This window comes from Equus caballus, chromosome 24 (genome assembly GCF_041296265.1).
Source record: "Equus caballus isolate H_3958 breed thoroughbred chromosome 24, TB-T2T, whole genome shotgun sequence".
NCBI lineage: Eukaryota > Metazoa > Chordata > Mammalia > Perissodactyla > Equidae > Equus > Equus caballus.
The window spans coordinates 49,827,211-49,850,373 of NC_091707.1; the positions used below are offsets into that span (position 1 = coordinate 49,827,211).

General features: G+C 42.6%; 1 protein-coding gene and 1 long non-coding RNA gene across 10 annotated transcripts in view; one reads left to right on the forward strand and one right to left on the reverse strand.

The window, feature by feature from the left end:
• The window catches only part of SERPINA6 (serpin family A member 6), an 18,483-nt gene extending 15,651 nt beyond the window's left edge, over positions 1 to 2,832 (reverse strand). The window contains exon 1 of the mRNA XM_005605423.4: positions 2,665 to 2,832. The gene's annotated coding sequence lies outside the window, so the exon portion shown is untranslated. The remainder of the gene's footprint in view (positions 1 to 2,664) is intronic.
• Positions 1,462 to 14,446, forward strand: LOC138920684 (uncharacterized). 9 transcript variants are annotated; one of them, XR_011432314.1, is made up of 7 exons: positions 1,504 to 1,686; positions 5,621 to 5,769; positions 6,058 to 6,208; positions 7,003 to 7,157; positions 8,810 to 9,095; positions 11,815 to 12,006; positions 13,545 to 14,414. It is a non-coding gene; the product is annotated as an uncharacterized lncRNA (long non-coding RNA). The 9 variants fall into 9 exon arrangements; XR_011432313.1 differs by having other exon boundaries at positions 1,545 to 1,686; positions 7,006 to 7,157; XR_011432309.1 differs by lacking the exon at positions 13,545 to 14,414 and adding an exon at positions 6,754 to 6,885 and having other exon boundaries at positions 1,545 to 1,686; positions 11,815 to 13,119.
• Positions 14,447 to 23,163: the final 8,717 nt, after the last annotated feature.

Here is a 23,163-nt window from a genome sequence, read left to right on the forward strand (position 1 = left end):
AATAATCCAGTCATAAAAAGACAAATATGGTACGATTCTGCTCGTATGAAGGACCAAGAGCAAATTCATGGAAAGAGAAAGTAGACCAGTGGTTCACAGAGGTGGGGGGAGGGGGGTGGGGAGTCAGCACTTAATCGGGATGATGAAAATGTTCTGGAAATGGATGGCAGTGATGGTTGCACAATAACACGAATTCTCTTCGTACCATTGAACTGTACACTTAAAAATGGTTAAAATAATCAGTCTTTTGTATATTTTACCACAGTAAAAATTTCAGGAAAAAAATTAAATAGAAACCATTAAAAAATGTTTGGTAAGAGCAACTGAAAAAAAAATGCAGCCAAGGTCAGAATCAGTAAGTGGACGCTCTGTCGGCAAGGCCGGTGGTCCTGTGCTTCGTGGAGCCACCTGCATCCCAGTTCCGAAGGGATGCTGCAGCAGACACAGGTGCCCCTGCCCCGCCCCACCTGTGGACGAAGCCACGACGGAGGGGGCCGGGAACCCACAGGGAGACCAGCCCCCTAAGGAGAGCGTGGTGCACTTGGAGTGTGGGGGCCACTGGTCTGTTCCGGAACGTCCCCGAGGCCCTTTCCCTGGCGTGTTCCAAAACCAGAACCTCCTGGGAGACAGGTGCAAACATCCCCTGCTCCCTGAGCCCTCTCCCCACCCTCCCGGCGTGTCCTCCTCCATGTGCTAGAAAAACATCTCCTGCTGGAACTGCCATCCTGAGTTCCCCCCACTTCTGGGCTTTGATGATAGCCCTGTCCCCTCCCTTCCTGGCTGCCTGGCTTTCTGGACGATTCTTTCATTTTCCTGGGTTTCACGGCAGACCACGTTGGATTAAGATCCTAGCATCCCTATTTATGAACTGGTGACGTGGGTGGACTATTTAGTCTCTGCCTCAGTTTCCTCAGTGTAAGATAGAGCTAATAATGATGCCCACCTCTGGCCTGGTCCGTTCGACTTTCTGATTTCCCGGGGTTTGTCTCCTCTTCCCCGGTCTCACTCAGTCCACGGCTCAATTTGGGGGCTTGTCGTCTCCCCCAGGATTAGCAGCCCCCCTACCTGGTCTCCTTGCCTCCAGCTCAGCTCCCTCCAACCCTCTCTCCCCTCTGCAGCCACAGGTATCTTTCTAAAATTCAAGCTGAATGGCCATTCTCCTGCTGAAAATCTCTCAGCGGCCCATTCCTCCCAGGCACGGTTGATCCTCACTAACGTGGCCCAGGGAGTCCTCGTGACCCTGTCCTGGTGACAGCCCTGCCCTCAGCCTCAAATCTGGCCCCTTGAAGTTTCAGTCATGGCACTGCTGGGCATCTTGGGGGTTTGCCCTGGCATGCACCATCTCTGTGCCAGGGGCAGGACAGGGCAGGGCAGGTCATTCCCCAATGTTTGTGGAGCCCGGCTCTGGCCTGGGAACTGAGGACGAGGATGGACCTGCCCAGTCCTGCCCTGTGTGGCTCCACTCTTGGCCCTTCCCCTCCCTGCCTTGCCTGGCTCCCTCCCTCTTGTCCTTTGGCACTTAGGTCCTTAGGTCACCACCTCCAGGAAGCCCTTCTTCTGTGCTTCTCTCTGTCACTGCCGCTGTCGGACTGCAGTGAAATCCTTGCTTTAGCCCTGGTCACCTCCACGCCTGTCTTTGACCCTCTCTTGGATGATGACCCCCTGCAGTGCACAACCCGGAGTGAGGTAAGTGGCCCCAGATTTGAGCTCGCCTCTCTTCCTTCTCTTCCTGCTATCTCTGAGATCTCATGCCTTATCCACTCCTGTGTTAATCCTCCAAGATGGAGATTAAAGTCCTGTGTTCACCTCGCAAGACTGTTGTGACCCTCAGCCACAGCTGCGAGCGGGGCTTCTTATGTGACCTTATTTAATGGGTCATCCTGGGTTCCTTGTACGGATGAGAAAACTGAGGCCCGGGGAGTTGGAGCTGCCATTGCCAGCCCTGCAGTCTGACTGCAGAACCGGCCCCCGCCATTCTGCCTCTCTCTACAGAGAGCAAGATGATGAGGCAAACAGCTCTCTGAAAATACCCAGTGACGTAAAAATGCAGTGTATCAATATTGTTCATGGGTTTCATTTCATGCGAGTCCTCTTGTCCTTCCTTTCTGAAGTGATGCGTGTTGTTAACACCCACCATGTTCTCTATTTTCCCCGCTGCCCCTGTGCCAGGTGCAGTGCGAGGCCCTCTGCATTTAAACCTCAGAGCATGTGGCGTAATGCACATGCATAGCTCCCTTCCAATCGCAGTCTCCTTGCCCCGGGTCACTGAGCACGGACGTGTGTACAACTCTAGAATGCACGGTCTGCGCTGTTCCCGACCCCCACCCCCGAGTCCCCCAGCAAGGGTGCTGCCTTGCGCTGGTCCATCCTAGCTCAAGCCTGAAGCTGTCCTGCTGTTTGGCTGGGCTTAGGAGCATCACCATGGTGATGGAGGGGGAATGGCTCTTAGCTGAGTGTCAACCCCTGCAAGGCAGGAAATCAAACCCCTGTGGGTGACCCACAGACTCTGGAAAACCTTCCCCAGGGTTGCATTCTATCATTGCTGGCTGCCCGCATGCTCAAGGCCCCATTACAAAAAACTTAAATCAGCCAGCGGCCGACATAGCTTCCTTCTGGAGGCCGCGCAGGAGAGAGAGGGCTGGAGCGTCCTCAGCTGGTACTCACGGTCTGCTGTGGGCTCAGGCTGCAACTGCTGGCCGGGTCCTGCTGTCCCAGGGCCTGACATGCGTACAGTAAATGCTGGCGGGGCTCCGCGGCTAAATCTTGTTTGCCAGCGTCCCTGCTGGTTAATGGTTAGAGGGGGGCCAGTGGCTTCCACCATTCAGTGGCCCCCTCCCCCAGCCCTTAACCAATGAGAGGATTCCAGGAAATTTGAGTAAACAGCAATGCCACAAATTAACTTTCCCCTGAATTCAATTCCCTGAAGTTTTATTTTTTAATATCAAAATGTGGCTGGATTTGCGTCAGTGTTTGTTTTCGCCCCATGGCAGTTGGCACAGGAGCCAAAGTTGCCCTTAATTAGCACAATGGCGCTGACACCTGTGAAGAAGCAGGTGCAAAGCCTGGGCTGGTGATGGGTCTGGCGAGGTCCTGCCTTTGAGGCGACCTCCATGTGGTGGGAGAGATAGACATGGAATAAAAGCGACCAAATAATCCAGCTTCTCATGGATTAACATTTAATCTCTGCAATGACTTTATGAAGGGGATACTGTTATTATCACTCTTCTTTAGATGAGGGAACTGAGGCACATGAAGCCTAAGTGAGCTGCCCTTGAGATTCAAACCCAAGATTATGCAACTCTAACTTACCCCACATTTTTATTCATCAATTCTCTTTTGCTGGCAGGAGACAGAGACCAAACTCAAACTGCTTTAAAGCAAAAAAAAAGTGTTTATTGGGTCTCACGAATGAGAGTTCTGAAGAGTGGAGAGGGCTTCAGGCATGGCTGGATCCAGGGGTCCCAAGTTGGTTATCAGAGCTCTGTCTCTTTTTAAAAATTTGTTCTTAGCTCTGCTTTCTTCTGCTTTCCTGCTTTAGTCTCCCTGTGGTGGCCACCACAGCTCTGCAGTGCAGAGAAACACTGCAGGTGGTTCTAACTGGTTATTTGACGTCAGGAGAGAGACACGTTTTTTTCTCAGTGTTCCTATCAGTGCCCCAAAGGACCCTGGGCATGATTGCCCATCCTTGGACTGACCACAGTGTGCAGTGTGAATGCCCAGCCAGGGTCCTGTGTCTTCTGCTGGGCTAACAGCACCATTACTTCCCGCCAGGGATAATGGGAGCTGTTTCCAGGAGGAAAGAAGATAGAAGGGTCCACAGGTGGGTCTAGAGTTTGGGGGCACTTCAGTTTTATTGATCCTTTTTGGTCTTTTCAAGGATTTTCATCCTTAAGCCAATTTTGGAATTTATATCTAGAAATTTATCTATTTCATCTGTTTTCCAGTTAAATACCATAGAGTTATTCCTAATGCCTCACCATTATTATTTTTAAATCCTTGTCATATCAGTAATTATTTTTAACTTTTCTTGGCTCTATATTTTATTTATGTATTTTCTCTCTTTTTTTTTCCTTTGGAAGTCCTGTTAGGGAGATCTAACTAATTAATCTTTTCAAAGGACTAGCTTTTAGTTTTGTTAATCTTTACTGGATTTATAAATCTATATTTCACTGATTTCTGCCTTTATCTTTATTTTTACCATCCTTTCAAATTCCCAGGATTTTTCTCTGTTGCTCTTTCTTATTTTCTTGAGTTAAATGCCTAACTTTCCTATTTTTTTAACATTTCTATTATCTACAGAAATGTATTTAAAGTTAAATTTTCTCATTTAAACACTGACTTAGCTAGTCCCCCAATTTTTGATATTTACTCTTCTCTTTGTCATTATTTTCTAAGTATTTCTTAATTTCCTTTATGGTTTCATTTTTAACCCAAGGGTAATTTAGTAATATGACTTTTAGTTTATTTAGAATTTTAGGCTACTCTTTTGTTATTTTTTGCACTCATATATGGTGTGTGAACTTAGCTATTCGGCCACGGGGCTGGCCCCTAAATGGTTGTTTTAAGCTACTACGTTTTTGGATAATTGATTAGGCCACAGCCCCTTGGACAGCTTTGGGTACCTGGAAGTGGGGTGCTGTGTCACAAAAGCCTAAAAGTGTGGGTTCAGCTCTGGGATCACTTGGCCAATGGGAGTTGGAAGGCCCTATAAGGACTGTTGGTGGATGGCCCCGTGGCCCTCCAGGAGGCTGTTGGACTTAGTTAAGACTTGAAGGACTTAAAGGAGAGTCGGGACCAGGTGACGGGAAGCTGGAGGAAAGAGGATGCTTATGATGTAGCGGCAGAAAGTTTAGCAACACTGTCACCTGCGGTAACACGAAAACAGAAAATGTAGCAAATGAGCTGGGAGCTGATGAGATTCCAGGGTGACTGTTGGAGGTCTAGCTGGCCTCTTCTTCTTGCTTCTTACAGTAAAATGTGAGAGGAGATGGACAAGCTTAAAACACTCTGTTAAATATAAAAAGCCAGGACTTTCTGGCTCCTCAGCCTCTCCAAAATTCTCAAATTAAGGAGGGATTTCAAAGCAATGATAAATCTCGCGTGGGACAGTAAGGGTCCTGATGTAGACTTCTGAAAGAGCTAAAGTGTTGCCTCAGAGAAAAAGGCCCTCTAACTGTAAGGATTTCCAGGCCAACGTTCCTCGTGGCCTTACAGGAAGCCAAAAGTAGAGAAAAGGTTATCTTGAAGAGATTGGTGGGTGTGGCCTTCATTCTAATGGAAAGGATTATAAGTTAATTCATGTGAAACCCACAACTAAGAAAAGTAACGCTATCAGCGTAGTCTGAAAGGGACAGGATAGTGCAAAATGATGAGAGACCTTTGAAACCCCAAACTTCTACAAGCAGGAAACAGGCTGAGAAGCTGCTCAGTCACAGACACGGGCATTTCTCCTGGAAAAGGAAGGACGACCCGAGAGGAGAACCAAGATCTGAAGGGACTAATAAAAAGGTCATAGAGACTTACTCCCGGGAGCGGGATGGGAGTACCTATGGTGTGACATTATCCCAGTCGCACCGTGTTATACTGTGCTGTGGAGGGAAGAGATGACGTATCTCTCTAGTTCTTAGGTCTTCAGACCAAGAGGAGCCGGCCTTGAGGAGCTGTACACACTGAGGAATGATACCCAAGGCCCCTCAGCTGCATTAACCTAAATGATCTGTGACGATTTAAATGAAGTTATCCTGGATTTCAAGGCAATGTTCTAACAGGGTGAGATTTGGGGAGTCCCAGGGGAGGTGAGTGTATTTCTCATGTGTGAGGGAAACGAATTGTTGGGGTTAGAGTGTAGACAGCGGTGCCTGGTCTCCAAGATGGCTGCCATCCGTTCCTTCTCTCCCTGCTGTGCCCTCATCAAGTGATGAAGTCTGTTCCTTGCTCCTCATGAATCTTGGCTTTGTCTTAGTGACTTTCTTGACCTGTAGGTGTGGAGGAAGTGATGTCCTCGACTTCCGAGTCTAGTTCGTAAGAAATCTCACCGCTTCTCTCTTGGTCTCTTAGAACCCTCTTCCTTGGAGCCCTGAGCCATTGTGTAGGGTGTCCAACTGCTCTGCTAGACAGACTCTGTGGAGAGACCCTTCGACAACATGTGGAGGGAGAGGGGCCCAGCTGAGTCTTGCTTCCCCACTATCCCCACCGACATGCCACACAGGTGGGTGACGCCATCTTGGATCCTTGAGAGCAGCCCAGCCACCAACTGAATCCTTCTGCGCGATCCCAGTTGATGCTACGTGGAGTAGAAAATCACTCAGGCATGCTCTGCCCGAGTTCCTGACCCAAACGTTGCAAATTATAATAAAATGATTGTTCTTTTAAGCCGTTAACTTTTGGGATAGTTTGTTATACAGCAACAGATAACCAAAATTGCTGAGTCATAAACTTACGTTAGTAGAGACTGTCAAACAATTTTCCAGAGTGATCAGACCAATTTGTATTCCCAGCTGCAGTGTATGAAAGATACGGTTGCTCCACTTTCTGGCCAATACTTGGTGTTGTCCATCTTTTTCATTTTAGCCATTCTGGTGGGTGTGTAGTGGTACCACATTGATAAAAGAAAAAAACCCAATGAGGCCAGAATCGATGTGATAGTTACCATGACCACCTCAAGCCTAAACTACTGGCAGAAATAAAAAATTTCATTTTAACCTTGACTATCACCAGATGGCCAGAGAACAATGCACTCATCTCTCCCCGCAGTTAGGACATTTAGAAAGCCCCGGACACAGATACACTGCAGCTGGGAAGGGCGACCACTCAGAACTGGGCTCAGCTGTAGCCTTGCAGACTCTGCGCTTTCTGCCTTTAAACACCTGCCACCCAAAGACCCAGGTAGGGCGGGCGGGGCTCACCTATCAACTTGTGGGTTGAGGTGCACTTCCCCAGTTTGCAAACCTTTTTTTTAATAAAGCCTCTTTTTCTTTAAAATTTCATTTTTGCCTTGTAAAGCAGCTCCTTTCAGTCAACATTTCCGGCGACGAGGATGGGATGTGAAGAGGCCACTTGATCTCCTCCTGGGGGTCAACTGGACACTGCATCCCGCACAACTCGGAGCCCTTTCACTGCTCCTCCGCATCTCCAACAGCCTCAGGGGGACGAGCAAGGTGCGGACCTCTCACAGCCTCGAGCTCCCGTGCTTTGGTAGAGGTCTAGAGGCTCCTTAAGGAGGGGCTTTCCTCAATTTTTAAGGAGGGGGTCCCTCAATTTCTAAGGAGGGGGTCCCTCAATTTCTAAGGAGGGGCTTTCCTCACAAGGTTCAGCTGCAGCTGGTTTACTGGGAGGGTTCTCCCCTCAGGATCGGGGCCTTTTGTTCTAAAATTGCTCTAGAGAAACTGCAAATGGCTAGCCACCTGCTGCCACTCCTGCAACCTTTCTGTAGAAAAATTACGGGCCGAATACTTGCAAGTTCCTTGTCACCTGGGTCCAAATTACTAGAAATGATCTGAGATTACATTGGCCACAATGGAGCTCCCTTGATACTCCCAAATTGGTTTATTTGCACTCTCCATTGGAAAAGAGAGGATTCAAAACCTCTCAGAAGCAATGGGATGTGTTCTTTGATTAATATGCAGAAGGTTCTTTAGACAAATGACTTCAAAAACAGCTCTAAAAAGGATCCTTACAACAAAAAGAAAAAAATTTTAATAAAAATCTTTGGCCGTCTGAGCAAGTCCATCTGCCAGGGAACAATTTGGTTCCAATTATTCTTCTGAGTTTTGTGCCTGAGACGTGGCTAACATTTTGAAGATCCCTGTTTGTGTCTATGTGTATGTGTATGTTTCTGTATGTAAGTCTCTATATATTTGTCTGCTTCTGGATAGCAAAAATTTCTTTTTTTTTTTAAAGATTGGCACCTGAGCTAACAACTGTTGCCAATCTTCTTTTTTTTTTTTTTCATGCTTTATCTCCCCAAATCCCCCATGTACGCAGTTGTACATCTTAGTTGCAGGTCCTTCTAGTTGTGGGATGTGGGACGCCGTCTCAACATGGCCTGACGAGCTGTGCCATGTCCATGCCCAGGATCCGAACTCTGGGCCGCCTCAGCAGAGCGTGTGAACTTAACCACTCGGCCACGGAGCCGGCCCCTGGATAGCAAAAATTTCTAAAGGAGCTCTATTTAATTGGCTCAGAATAAATGCTTACATAAATTATTTCTAAATATAATAGAAACTAGCCCAGATATCTTTCAAGTTAACGTGATACAAAAATGATCTTTGGTAAATAAAAGCTTGTTTAAGTTTGTTGGTTTAACAAAAACAGGCATGTCTTCAGAATTATCAATACTGAATATAATACAAACATACGACCCTTTCTTCTTGGGTTTACTGGTTGGATGGTCATGCCGTTTTTGTTATGGAATTTGTCATCAGGGAAAATAACTTGGGATAATGGTTAACTATTTAATGCCTAATCCAAGCAAAACTGTTAAAAACAAATGTTTAAATAAATGTAAATAAGACAAAAGCTTATACCAAGTTAAACTAAATAATGGATGTTCATTAAATATCCAAATCTTTTCTGGATAAGATGATAAACTGAGACATTGATCACTAAACATAAGTTTGTTTAGTTTTGGCTTTCTAATTTTTTTTACATAGACAAACAATATGTCAATAGACATGTTTTGTGCCACACTGAAAAGTCTTTTTGTAAAGAGAAATATGTTTCTGGAAATTATGAAATGTGTTTGTGGGCTTGCCACTCTCCTTCAGGATGCTAATGTATGATAGACACTTCACAATTGCCTGCTTCCTAGATTTCACTGGAAAACAACAATTACGAGTAGTTTAAAAAAAAAAGTTGGAAAAAGAGCTAAAACTACAAAAGGAATCAAAGAAGGAATGCCAGAACACTTAGAGTAATAACGTAAATTAACCCTAAACAAACCGGGTGCATTGATGCTGAGAGAGTGCGGGCAAAGCAACAAGAGCCCTTTGGAAAGATAAAAACAATGGAGCTGCCACGAAAGCTTTCTCCTACTATGGAAGGACTTACTGCGACTTCTTATATTTCAAACTATGGTCACAGCCCATTGATAAATTGTGAGTAACCTTTATTTAAATAAAAAGTGTACATGATATCTACATTTATCATAATAGATAAATGAATAATATATATTTTCAATTTTATTTATAACAAATTTATTATAAAATCTGTGTGTTTAAATAAAAGAAAATAATTTCATAAATACAAAATAAAATCCATTTATGGCATACAATGAAAATAAAAAATAGTCAGTTTATTAAACTTTTATTTCTGTTACTTATATGAGTCTTGTATATATATAGGTATATACTGGATCATAATATACAGTATATTTCTTCCTATAGAATGATACAATGTGTTTGAAAGCCACTGCTCTTATACCACAGTAAATTGAACAACAGAAGGGTCTATGCAGCCAGATGGAGAAACTAGCACAAAGACGATCACCATTTCTATTCTGTACACACACAATGATAACCCCTCAAGGCCAGGCTATAATCACTCTCTGGTAGGCTCAAACTCGGTTTCCTTGTCTTTTCAGATTTACAACCCAGCAACAATCTTGGTTTAAAAGAACTTTCCCCATTTCTTATGGCTGCTTGCAGAAAAAATTCCAGTGGTGGCTTCCCGGATACTTGTAGCTCTGCCATAAGTTTAAAAGTTGTTATTCCACCTTTCAAATATTTTCTCTGCTTATTCAACCTAGAGCAATCCCCTGCAACAATAATGTGGGGATCTTCTTGCCTCTGCCTGTTCTATCATTCCTGGTTTGGCAGAACAATGTCAAGATAAACCTATACACGCGGGTGAATCTCACACTGTCATTTCCAAAAGGTGTACAGCCCATTTTAACTATATCATGTAAAAGAAATTTATATTCATTTAATGTAATGCATAGGAAACCGTGCTAGCCTCTAAAAGTACAATCTGTAATTATTCTGTAACAACTGCTTTGCATCATTTCTTTTCTAGAAAAACTTTCTGAGTTTTAAAATTGAAAGAATGACTGCATATGAAAAGTAGGCAATAAAACAGGTGTTTCAGTAAGAAGGTATAAGGAATGGGAATTGTTTGTTTTGTTAAGAAAGATAAATTTGTCCTCAAGCATTAGGGAAGCAAAAAAAGAAAAAGAAAAAAAGACATGGGACAAATTCTGAATGTAAAAAAGACGTGACAAAAGGTTTATGGAAGTGAAGCCCAAAGAAAGAGTTTTGTGCATGGTTGAGGTGGCTAAGATTAAAATAAATTTATTTTAAAGTGTTTTAAAATCAAAAGTACGCTGGTACAAAAATTAAAATTTGGTTTTTCTCTCTATTAAGGGACAAAGTCTTCTCAGGTTATTGGTTGCTCTTAGCAAGAAATTTTAAACAAAGTTTCTTCACCTTTGGTGTAATCTGCCTAGGAAATAAAGATTCTGTGTTTTGTCTTTACCAAGTCTTCGATTACTTAGACAAGCTGGGTTTTGCTCAGAACTATTCAACTTTCTATGTTTGCCTAAAATTTCTTTGTCACTTTGATTAAGTAGATAATTAAGTATTGTTTCATAAAAATCTGTGATCCTTTTTGATCAAATATTTTAAAATCTTTGGATATTTTTAACAAACTACAACCCAAGGTTCAAATCCTGGCTAAAATCTTTCTTTTGACTTAAAAAGGAACTTTGGGAGTTTCTAAACAGCCCTAAGACTTCTCAAAGAATTTGTTCTCTCTTTCTGTAAACAGAGAGATATTAAACTAATTAGACTTATTAGATATGTTAAATTACATTTTGTTATATCTTCATAAATATATGAGTTCCAGAAATTATATGAAAATTCCTGAAAATCTAATATGTCCTTGTATAAAATGTGGTCTGTCATCAAAATTGAGGCTCACACTCAATTTTGAGCAACAACAAGATCTATAAAAGTTATGACACATGTAGATGATGTCTGTTCTGCTTCTCTCCAAAAAAAAAATTGACCCCTCATTGCTAGACTTTTACCTTCCTGGTGTCCCTGTAACATGGCAACAGTCTTCTCCTAGATCAGAGAAATTAAGATGAGTGAGCAATAGTTGTAAGTTAAACAAACAGCCAAGGGTATGGGAAACCCAAGACAGTCATTGTGTTCTTCCTGGCTCCCCAACAAGCCCTATTTTTTCATTTTTACATTCTTTCACCCACCATAGTGCATTAAGAAAAACAATTTCTGTCCCCAGAGGCCTCAGAACTCCTCCCTCTGGGTCCTTTGAACACCTGCACCTGTTTTCCAGATGGGTTAAAGCCCTCTCTTGCCACAAGCTGATAACCTCACTTTGGCAAAAAAATTATTTAAAAAATGTATTTCCCACTTGAGGTATATCTTCCATAGTCTCTAGTTATCAAGGCACTCATGTCACTGGGCAAATCATATGAACCTTAACAAAAGCCTTTTAAACTTCTTGGACTTTTAGACTCTTAAACTTCTTTCAAAATTCTTGGTTCTTATCATCCTCAATCATCAAAGTTAAAAAAAAAAAAGAGAGAAAACGGGATTCAAGCAAAAAAAATTAAATTACCTGGGACTACATGAACTGGGAAAGATGCTCTAGTGTTTTGTTATTCCAGATTTAAAGAAATCTTTTCTCTTAAGATAACTATGACTTATAGCAATTTGTAAACAGAATTGAAGCATTTATACTTTTCTGCCTACCTGATCCTTCCAAAGTTGGAAAACTTTTGATAAGTAAGTATCCCTATTTTCATGGCAATATAATTGTTTGCGTAAGTTCAATACAAATCTGTTCTCCTTATAGCAGGACACAATTGGAGACACTGGCTATATTACCAAGGCTTTTACTGGAATATCATATTTGAGAAAAACATGCATAAACTCAGATGTGACCAAATAGTTTTGAGGAACAAGGATTGATTTTACGGAACAAATAAAGCCACTTGGAAATATTGGCCTGATGCCTTGCTTACAGAGTTCCTGGCAACCTTACCAGGTGAGTAAAGAGGGTCACTTTCCTGGCGGGTGTAAGAACCTCAGGATATTTTGGAGACCTCGAGAAGAGAGAAATTCACCCAAATCTGTAGGTATTGCAGGTGGAGTCTGATGATAAGTCCTTGGCTTGGCTTTTGTGGACTTGAGAGGCCTTTAAAGTTCAATCTGAGATTCCTTATTAAAAGTTCCAGCAAAGCAGATTTCAATGAGTGTATATGATCAATTACTATTCTTGCTGTACTTATGTAAATAGTTGTGCCAAGTTTATTAAAACTAGGCTTACTTTGCAAACCCATAGTCTTAATTTGGCTATTTTGGGTAAAAATAAGGGTAATTATAGAGAAAAAGATTATGTTTCAAAATTATAATCCACATATAAAAACTATAATACACATTTTTGGATAATGGATTCTAGCTGTATTAATCATCTTTGAGTGTTTAGTTTTCTACCTGTAAACTAGACTGGATCCTGAATTCTTCTAGTTTCCTCAAATATGTGGTACCATTCTCCATCCTTTTCATTTGAAATCATTGAGGACTAAGGCCACCCTTTTTCCTGAGGCCCTGCAAACTGAAACTGGATTGCTTTGTATAAACTTAAGAGAGATCACCACGATGGCCTATGTCTAGACAACCTTCATGCCCGTTACTGTATAAGCCACTGAAAAAGCTTACCTGAATACCAAATGACATCGTCACAGACACTTCAAACTGCAAAAGATGCTTCAACCCTGACATCTAGAAATCTTCTTGACCAGACATCGTCTGGGCTCAAGAATTAATTTATAATTTGTTCCAACCACTAACTTTGTTTTTCTTTTTGTTTCATCAGGTTTTGCTTGAGTTTCCAGGCCCTAATCTTGATTGGTTTACAGGCCTCTTCTCTTGGGTTCCCCAAGGATTGAGGTTCATTATGGTGGGGATTCTAAAATCTGGACTATCTATTTTGCCAATATATATGGTCATCTATATAATTATAAAATATGGACTTAAATGTTGTTCCAAAGCCACTGACCAGAGTACTAAAATATTAGTCATGCAAAGCATTTCTTGCTCTCCCTACCTGGTACCAAAAATATTTTGAAATAAAAGTAGAACAATTTCACTCCTCTGACCCAGCTCTTTGCCCTTTCATAGGAGGAAGTGGCTAAAGAGGTCTTCGCCCCCACCCCCAAGATTGAAGAATGATCGTAAAACATTGGGATTAAAACCAAGAACAGGGCCGGCCCTGTGGCTGAGTGGTTAGGTTTGCATGCTCTGCTTCGGTGGTCCAGGGTTTTGCCAGTTCATGTCCTAGGCGTGGACATGGCACCACTCATCAAGCCATGCTGAGGCAGCATCCCAAATACCACAACTAGAAGGACCCACAACTAAAATATACAACTATGTACTGGGGGTATTTGGGGAGAAAAAGCAGAAAAAAACCCCCTGAGAACAAAAGAGTTGAAATTTTCCCTGGATTAGGGTGAAACCATGCCTCATAGCCACAAGATTGACACGAGAAACAAAGTAACCAAAGTTTCTGAGCTTGTTTTGCAGAACGACAGGAGGACCACTGGTGGGAGAACAGCTTGCTAACAGTTCCCCCTGCTTGCTGATTAAACATCGTACAGCGTATCCAGATACCACCCCACCACTGGCACCCCACATGATGTGATTCAAGCCACTGCCTACGTTCAGCCCTGCCACCCTCTGATGCCTCCCACCTGGGACTAGATGGAACCCAAGCAGCTGAGGGGACACTTGGGCTTCAAGGGACCTGAACACTCTCTGAGTTGATCGAAGGTGTTGCCTTGGTGAACCTATGATCAAGAGACGAAAATGATAAAAGAAAAAAACACAGTGAGGCCAGAGTCAACTTGATGGTTACCATGATCACCGCAAGGAAGAACTATGGGCAGAAATAAAAAATCACATTTTAACCTTGTCTGTCACCAGATGGCCAGAGAACAATGCAGTCATCTTTCCCTGCAGTCAGGATATTTAGAAAGCCCCAGACACAGACACACTGCAGCTGGGAAGGGCGACCACTCAGAACTGGGCTCAGCTGTAGCCTTACAGACTCTGCGCTTTTTGCCTTTAAACACCAGCCACCCTTGGGGCTGGGCCCCGTGGCCGAGTGTTTAAGTTTGCGCGCTCCACTTCGGTGGCCCAGGGTTTTGCTTGTTCGAATCCTGGGCACGGACGTGATACCGCTCATCAAGCCACGCTGAGGTGGCGTCCCACATGCCACAACTAGAAGGACCCACAACTAAAAATGCACAACTATCTACTGGGGGGCTTTTGGAAGAAAAAGGAAAACCAAAAAAAAAAAAAAAAAAACCAGCCACCAAAGACCGAGGTGGGGGGCTCATCTATCAACCTTCAGGTGGAGGTGCTCTTCCCCGGTTTGCAAACCTTTTTTTTTTTTTAAATAAAGCCTCTTTTTCTTTAAAATTTCATTTTTGCCTCATAAAGTTGCTCATTTGGATCAACAACATGATAGTTTTATACTGTATTTCTCTGAGGACTAATGAAGGTGATCACCTTTTAACTTTTGGGTTTTTTGCCATTTGGTTATGATCTTTTGAGAAGTGCCTGCTTAAGATTGAACAGAAGTGCCTGTTTCTGTCAGATCATCTTTTTTATTGATTTATAGCAGCGCCAGATAGATGAGAATACAGTCATGTGCCACATAATGACATTTTGGTCAATGACAGACTGCATACACGATGGCGATCCCATAAGATTAGCACCATATGGCCTAGGTGTGTAATAGGCTGCACCATCTAGGTTTGTGTAAGAGCACTCTATGGTGTTTGCACAATGATGAAATTGCCTAACAACGCATTTCTCAGAATGTATCCCCGTTGCTAAGTCACGCGTAACTTTATATTGCAAAATAGCTTCTCTTAGTTTGTGGTTTGCCTTTTCACTCTCTTTATGGAATTTTTTGATGGACATATTTCACAATTTCAATTGAGTCCAATTCTTCCATTTATTCTTTTATAGTTAGTGCTGCTTATGTTTTCTTTAAGAAATCTTTGCCCACCCCAATGTTGTGAAACATATTTTCTTATGTTCTCTTTTAGAAGCCTTTATAGCTTTATTTTTCACATGTAGATCTTTAATCCATCTGGATTTGATTTTTGTGTGTGGTATGAAGTTGGTGTCAAATTTATCTTTTGCCATATGTTTGTTGACACCGTTTAGTGACAACAGGGATTGCATTCTTTCAAAATGTGAGTGTTGGTATAAAAACAGACAAACAGACCAATGGTACAGGATTGAGAGCCCAGAAATAAACCCAGGCATATACAGTCAACGAATATTTGACACAGGAGCCAAGAATACTCAATGGAGAAAAGACAGTCTCTTCAATAAAGGGTGCTTGGAGAACTGGATATTCACAAGTGAAAGAATGAAAATTGACCCCTACTTTACACCATTCACAAAAATTGACTCAAAATAATTTAAAGACTTAAACATAAGACCTGAAACCATGAAACTCCTAGAAGAAAACATAGGAAAAAACCTCTTTGACATTGATCTTGGTAACGACTTTTTGGATATGACACCTAAAGCACACGCAACAAAATCAAAAATAAACAAGTGGGACCACATCAAACTAAAAAGCTTCTGCATAGTGACTGAAACCATCAACAAAGTGAAAAGACAACTTATGGAATAGGTAAAAATATTTGCAAACCATATATCTGAAAAGGGGTTAATATCCAAAATATATAAAGAACTCATACAACTCAATAGCAAAAAAAAGGATAATTCAATTTAAAAAAATGGACACAGGACCTGAATAGACATTTTTCCAAAGAGGATATATGGATGGCTAGAAAGGTCATCATCAAAAAGACAACAGCTAACAAATGCTGGTACCGAAGTGGAGAAAAGGGAACCCTTGTGCACTGTTGGTGGGATTGTAAACTGATGAGGCTGCTATGGAAAACAGTATGGAGTTTCCTCAAAAAATTAAAAATATAATTATCATATCATCCAGCAATCCTACTTCTGGGAATATATCCAAAGAAACAAGAACCCTAATTCAGAAAGATATCTGCCACCCCATGTTCACAGCAGCATTGCTCACAACAGCCAAGACGTGGAAACAACCTAAGTGCCCGCTGGTGGATGAGTCGGTAAAGAAGTTGTGGTACGTACATACGATGGAATATTACAGCCATAAAAAACCAGGAAATCATACCATTTTAGACCGCTTGAATGGACCTCGAAAGCATTCTGCTCAGTGAAATCAGTCAGACAGAGAAAAACAAATACTGTATGATCTCATTTATACATAGAACCTAAAAGAAAAATTACCAAATTCGTAGAAAAAGAAATCAGATTTGTGTTTACCTGAGGCAGGGGTGGAGGGAAAGGGAAATAGAGGAAAGTGGTCAAAAGGCACAAACTTCCAGTTATTTGATAAATAAATACTAGGGACGTAATGCACAACATGACGACTATAGCGGCCACTGCTGTAGGATTTATAGGGAAGTTAAGAGAGTAAATTCTAAGAGTTCTCATCACAAGGAGAGATTGTTCTTTTCTTTTTTTTGTATCTATATGAGAGGATAGACATGTTAACTATATCCATATGCATAGACATACACACACACACACGGGCTTGCGGTGAAGCCCGGATGGAACGGTAAGCCTAGCACAGCGGAAGTGCATCACAAGGCCTCAGTGAAGAAGCCCTTTGCTCGACTTGTGCTTGACCTCTTTCGTGACTGACGCCCACCAAGTACTAAGTTCTGCTTAGCCGGTTTCTGACAAGAAGACCTTTTCTTTAATCGTCAACCTCTTAGCCCCTGAAAATAGAAAAATAATTCTTTAAAATAAAGGAACATTTTTCATAAGCACTCTTGCATCAGACGTCCATTTGTTTATTGTGTGTTCCCAAAACCACTGGTCTGTGCCCCCCCAGGCCCTGGCTAGTGGCCTTTAGATGAGCGAGGCCTGCTCCCCGCTTACCAGGAGGCCCAGTTCAGTGGTTCTCTCTGGGCCAGTCACTGCTGCATCCGGGTCTCATTTGAGAATGATTAAGTCTTTCAGGGTTCACCCCAAATCCTGAGAGGAGCTTCTGGCTGAAGCCCTCTAAGGATGACCACCTTCCTCCTCTGAAATCACCCCAAGGTACATGTGCTGCCCTGGGCTCCTCTTTCCTCACTCTGCCAACCATAGAAGCTGGGACCGGGAGCGTTGCTCAGGGCCTCCCAACTTCTCCGGCCGTGTGGATAAGGCAGCGTGGTCTGAAATCTTGTCCCCAGGAAAACAGGGCCTGGGCCTTGCCTGGCGTGGGACAGGACACATCAAGCCAGAGAACTACAGTGATCAGAATCGCCAGGGAGGAGTCTTGGCTGGCCTTTGCTGAGCCTGGCTGGCTGTTTACCCAAGGGATCATGAGCTGTGCTGGCAAGGAAGTTTGCCTGCCAGTTCTTGTGGCCAGCATAGGGGTGGCGTGGGTAGGTTGGGCTAAATCTTTGGCTTCAGAGGCTGGACCTGAGCTGGCTCTCGCTGGCCCTAGGGCCTGCTTTCTGGCTGTTGAGTGTCAGCAGAATGGCCTGGCTGCCTCTCCTGCAGCCCTGCTGGCTCGCATCTGGGGTCCCACCTGCAAGCTCAGCCTTTGGGCAGTTCCTGGACCAAGCAGGATGCTAAGCCCCTCTAGGCCCTCCGCCTCCCGGAATCCAGGAACACAGCCTCGAGGGGGCTATTAATTTGCTGCTAAGGTTTTGCATTGGCTCACCAATTCTATCTCCCTTCTCACTGCCACCTGCCACTTCCTGCTCTGCACTGGTTTTACAGCCGTACGTAAAGCACTGAGCTCTGGGTCTGGTGCCAAGGGAGGATGGAAGCTGGCATTTATTGAGCCTTCTCTGGGTGCCAGCTCTCATGTTATGTGTACTGACCTATTCAATCCTCATGAGAACCCTATGGGGTAGGTATTATTATCAAGCAGCATAGTATAGCGGTCAACAGCATGGACTCTGGGTTCGAATCCGGACCTTAGCTGTGTGATGTTGGGCAAGTTACAGAAGCTCTCTAGGCCTCAGCTGGGAAATGGAGATCCCAGTGTCTAGAGTCTCTTTAGGTTGTTGTGAAGATGGCATTTGCATATGCGGAGAGAGCATAGAGCAGTGCCCAATATATTCTAAGTGCTATAAGAATGCTAACGATTGTTGCTGTTCCCATTTGGCAGAATGGGAAACTGAGGCAGAGAGAGGTTAGGAGGCTCACCTAAAGTCACACTACTAAGTAGAGGAATCAGAATTTGAACCCAGGGACCTTAGCTAAAGCCCTTACCACACAGTTCAGCTGCTTCCGTCTTCGCTCATCCCTTCCCTGCCTTGTCCCACATCAGAGCAGAGGTTATGGGCACTCCTGTCTCGACCTAGAGGAATTCCGCAGGGCAGATTCTGGGGCTGAGGGGTCACTGGGGGTGTTGGGTCGGGGTCTGGAGAGGTGATGTGGATGCCCCCTGTTGTCCAGGCACGGTCTATGAATTCATAAGCCGGCACTAGCCTGAAAAAGTCCGGGAAACATGGGGCAGGGCAGGAAGCTCCGGACACACCATCTCCCTCGGGAGAAGCTTCAGGGCCCAGCTCTGCCTCTTGCTCTGTCACAAATTTGTTCTGCGACTTTGGTCAAGACACTTGACTTCTCTGGGGCTCGGTTCCTAACTTCCCGCCTTCCCTGAGGGCAGAGGAGGCAGGAGATTAGAATCAAGTCAGTAAGAGAGGAACTGTCAGGACCTTTGAGTCGGTCAGACCTTCTCCAATATTGCTCCAGCCAGTTACTGATTGTGTGACTTTGGCAAGCTCCCTCCTCGCTGCAAAGCTCGATGTTCTGGTTCATTAAATGAGGTGAAAAATCTCACTCCCCTAAGAGGGTCATTGTGGTGATGAGTGGAAATAATTTAACGTGTTTAACACACAATGGTTGACGGGTTTTCCTTTTACTCTTTTCTTAGCAGGTGTGGCTATGGGGTCAAGCTGGCCTCATTAAACAAGTTGGGGAGGGCACTCTGTTATTCTAAAACATGGAAAAGTGTGTCAGCTTGACCTTATTTTTTCCTTAAATGTTCGGCAGAATTTGCCAGATAAATCATTTGGGCTTAGAATTTTCTTTGGGAGAAATTTGTTATTTACGGATTTAATTTCTTTTGTAGTGAGAGAACTATTCAGATTTTCTTTTTCTTCAAGTAGCATTTTTTTAAAATTTTTCCATTTCATCTAGCTTTTATTTTTTTTTTTAAGATCTACTTGGCTTTATTGGATGATTCATGAATTTGGCAGCATCCCATCTAGCAAGCAGAAAGACCCTCCCTCATCCAGCTGTAAGATTTATGGACATAGTTTTCATAACATTCTCTTATTACCTTTTAGCAACGGTAAGCCAAATCCACAGCAATGGCCCATTTTTCATTCCTGACCTTGGTTATTTGTGCGCCCTTTCTGTTTTTCTTGATTAGTCTCACCAAGGGGTCCTTAATGTTGTTGCATAATCAAAAAACCAACCTTTCGGTTTCTTGATCCGTCTTAATTTATGTCTGCTTTCCATTTCGTTAATTTCTGTTGTGTTTATTATTTCCTTTCTTCTTCATTGTTTTGCTCCATTTGTGGTTCTTTTTTAACTTCTTAAGATGATGATCGCCTCGTAGATTTTTTAAATTTTATGTATTAATATATGCATTTGAAGCTGCAAAATTTCCTCCAGGTGCAGTGTTAGATGTGTCTCCAAAGTTCTTTTTTTAACAGCTTCACTGAAATATAATTTACATACCATAAAACTCACCCATCGTCAGTGTACGATTCAATGAATTTTAGTAAATTTATAGAGTTGTACCAAAATCGCCATAGTCCAGTTTGGGAACATTTCCATTATCACAAAAAATCCCACGAACACTTGTGCAGTGAATTCCTACTCCCCTCTCCAGCAAGGCAACCACTGATCTGCTCTGTGGTTCTGCACATTTGTCTGGATGATTCGTTTAGTGAAATCATATAGTATGCGTCTTTTTGGTCTGGTTTCTTTCACTTAGCATATTGTTTTGGAGGTTTGTGCATGTTGTAGTACGTATCAGTACATGGTTCCTATTTGTTGCTGAATAGTATTCCCCTGTCTGGATAGACCACATTCTGTTCAGCCACTCATCAGTTGATGGACGTTTGGATTGTTTCCAGTTTGGGGCTGTTATTCATAGAAGCATTCATGTACAAGTCTGTTTTCGTATAATATATGTTTTCATTTCTTTCAGTAGATTCCTTGGAGCGGAATTGTGGGTCACATGGCGAGTTTATATTTGACATTTTAAGAAAGTAGCAAGTTGTTTTGCAAAGTGGCAGCATCATTGTACAATCTCATCAGTGATGTGTGAGAGTTCCAGGTTCTCCACGTCTTTGCCAACACTCAGTGTTGTCTGCTTTTTTGATTGTCGACATCCTAGTGGGTGTGTAGTTGTATCTCATTGTGGCTTTAATTTGAATTTCACTGGTGACCCACTGGAGGACATTTTCATATGCTTATTAGCCGTCCATATGTCTTCTTGGGTGAACGTCTGTTCAAGTCTTCTGTCCTTTCTAATTTGGGTTAACTTGCTATAAGAGTTAAGTTGTTATAAGATTTCTTTATATTCCAGATACAAGTTCTTTACCTGATATATAATTTACGTATATTTCCTCCTATCTATAACTTGCCTTTTTTGCAATGGATTTTTTAGAACGGTTTGAGATTGACAGAAAAATTGCAGATATTACAGAGAGGTCCCATAAACCCCACATCCAGTTTCCAATGTTATTAACAGCTTATATTAGTATGATACATCTGTTACAATTAATAAACCAATTTTGATACATTAATTTTTCTTTTGAGACTGTTGCTCTCTCTCTCTTTTTTAGCAAGAGTGGCCCTGAGCTAACACCTGTTGCCAATCTTCTCTTTTTTTCTCCCCAAAGCCCCAGTACCTAGGTGTAAGTCATTCTAGTTCTTCCGTGTGGGATGCTGCCACAGCATGGCCTGAGCAGTGGTGTGTAGGTCCACACCCAGGATCCAAACGGATGAACCCTGGGCCACCGAAGTGGAGCATGTGAACTTAACCACTTGGCCACTGGGCCAGCCCTTGATACATTATTTTTAACTGAAGTCTATACTCAGATTTCAATGTGAGTCTTTTCTGCTTATTATCCTTTTTCTGTTCCAGGATCCCATCCAGGATACCACATTGCATTTTGTCATCCTATCACCTTAGGCTGCTCTTGGCTAAGACAGTTTCTCAGACTTGCCTTGTTTTTGGTGACCTTGCCAGTTTTAAGGTGAACTGGCTAAGTATATTACAGCATGCCCCTTTGTGGAATTTATCTGATGTTTTTCTCATGATTATCCTGGGGTTACGGGTTTTTGAGAGGAAAATCAAAGAGTTACCATTTTCATTACATCAGATCAAGGGGACATTCCATCAGCATGACTTATCACTGTTGATGTTGGCCTTGATCCCCCGGCTGAGGTCGTGCTTGTCAGGTTTGTTTTTCCACTGTAAATTAGTTACTCTTTCCCTCCCCTTTCCGAACTGCCCTCTTTGGAAGGAAGTCACTACGCACAGCCCAAACTTGAGCAGGGGGCAGTTCCGCTCCACCTCCGTGAGGGGGGAGGGCCTACGCAAATTCTTTGGAATTCGTCTTCCTGGGAGATTTGCCTCTTCTCCACCGTTTGTCTATTTATTTATTTATATCAGTATGGACACATGGATATTTATTTTATACTTTGGCTTATAATCTTATAACCTGAAATCTGTAGCTGTGCTATTATAATCTATAATCTACTTTAATTATTTCTTTTTTTTGTTCAAATTGATCCAACTTCGGACATTGGGAGCTCTTTCCATTGGCTCCCGTACTGATGTGACATACCCTCCACCATTCACTGTGGGGTTTTTAAAAATCACATGTTCACTTTCTGGCATACAAGATGCTCCAGGCTCATCTTGTATATATCCTGCTGCAGTCACAGAATCAGCCATTTCTTCAAAGAGTCCTGGTTTCTTTCATTGGAGAATGGTATTAGAAACCCAGATCTGGGCACTACACAAGCTCATTATTACTGGGATATCATTGCTTCTGGACCCTCTCAGCTGACAGAGCAGGGGAACATACGTATGTACATTAACCCATGTATATATACATATCTATAAACATTTTTTATGTAACCATTGTATCTATATTAAGTTAAACATGAGTTCATATGGACGTCTGCAACTCTAAGATATAGATCATTTTAGTTTCCTCTTGCTTATCTATAACCTCCCACTCCAACCTGGCTCCCACCATCCACTATCCATTTACTTCATTTGGTTAATTGCTCACTCCCTGTATGCATGTATTGCAGCATCTGAATTGTTAACCTGTGCTCTTGTGGGAAATGACTTTACAAACCACAGTACAGCGCTTATGAACAATTTCTTTTGCCTGTAGTGATACACATTTCATTTGTTTCCCAAGGTGCTTAGGTCAGCACCTTTCTCCCCACCCCGCACCCTGCCCCACTGCTCCCTTCGGTGAAATTATTTCATACATTTGAATCCAGTTAGATTGTTTTGTCATGTTCTGTTTTCCATTCTGGGATTCTCAAATCTCCTAAATGAGTTTTCATTTTAATTTGCATATTTTAGGTTAATATTTTGTGCTGTAAAGTTCTCTGGATCTTGACAAATGCATAGGTCATGTATCTGCAATTACAGTGTCATACAAAATAGTTTCATCACCCTAAAAATTACCCTGTGTTTTACCTAGTCATCCTTTCCTCTTCTCCCTAAACTCTTGACAACCACTGACCTTTTTACTGTTGCTATAGTTTTGCCTTTTCCAGAATGCCGTATAACTGGAATCGTATCATATGTAGCCTTTTAAGACTGAGTTCTCTAACTTAGCACTGTCCGTTTAAGATTACTCCATGTCTCTTTGTGACTTGACAGCTCATTTCTTTTTATCACTTCAGCTTTTTGTCGCTGAATGATATTTCATTGTATGAATGTACCAGTTTGCTTATCCAAGATGTCAAAAGACATCTTGATTGCTTCCAGTTTTTGGCAATTGTGAAGAAGGCCGCTATAAACCTTTGGGTGCAGGATTTTCTGTGGACAAAGTTTTCATATTAGCTGGGTAAATAT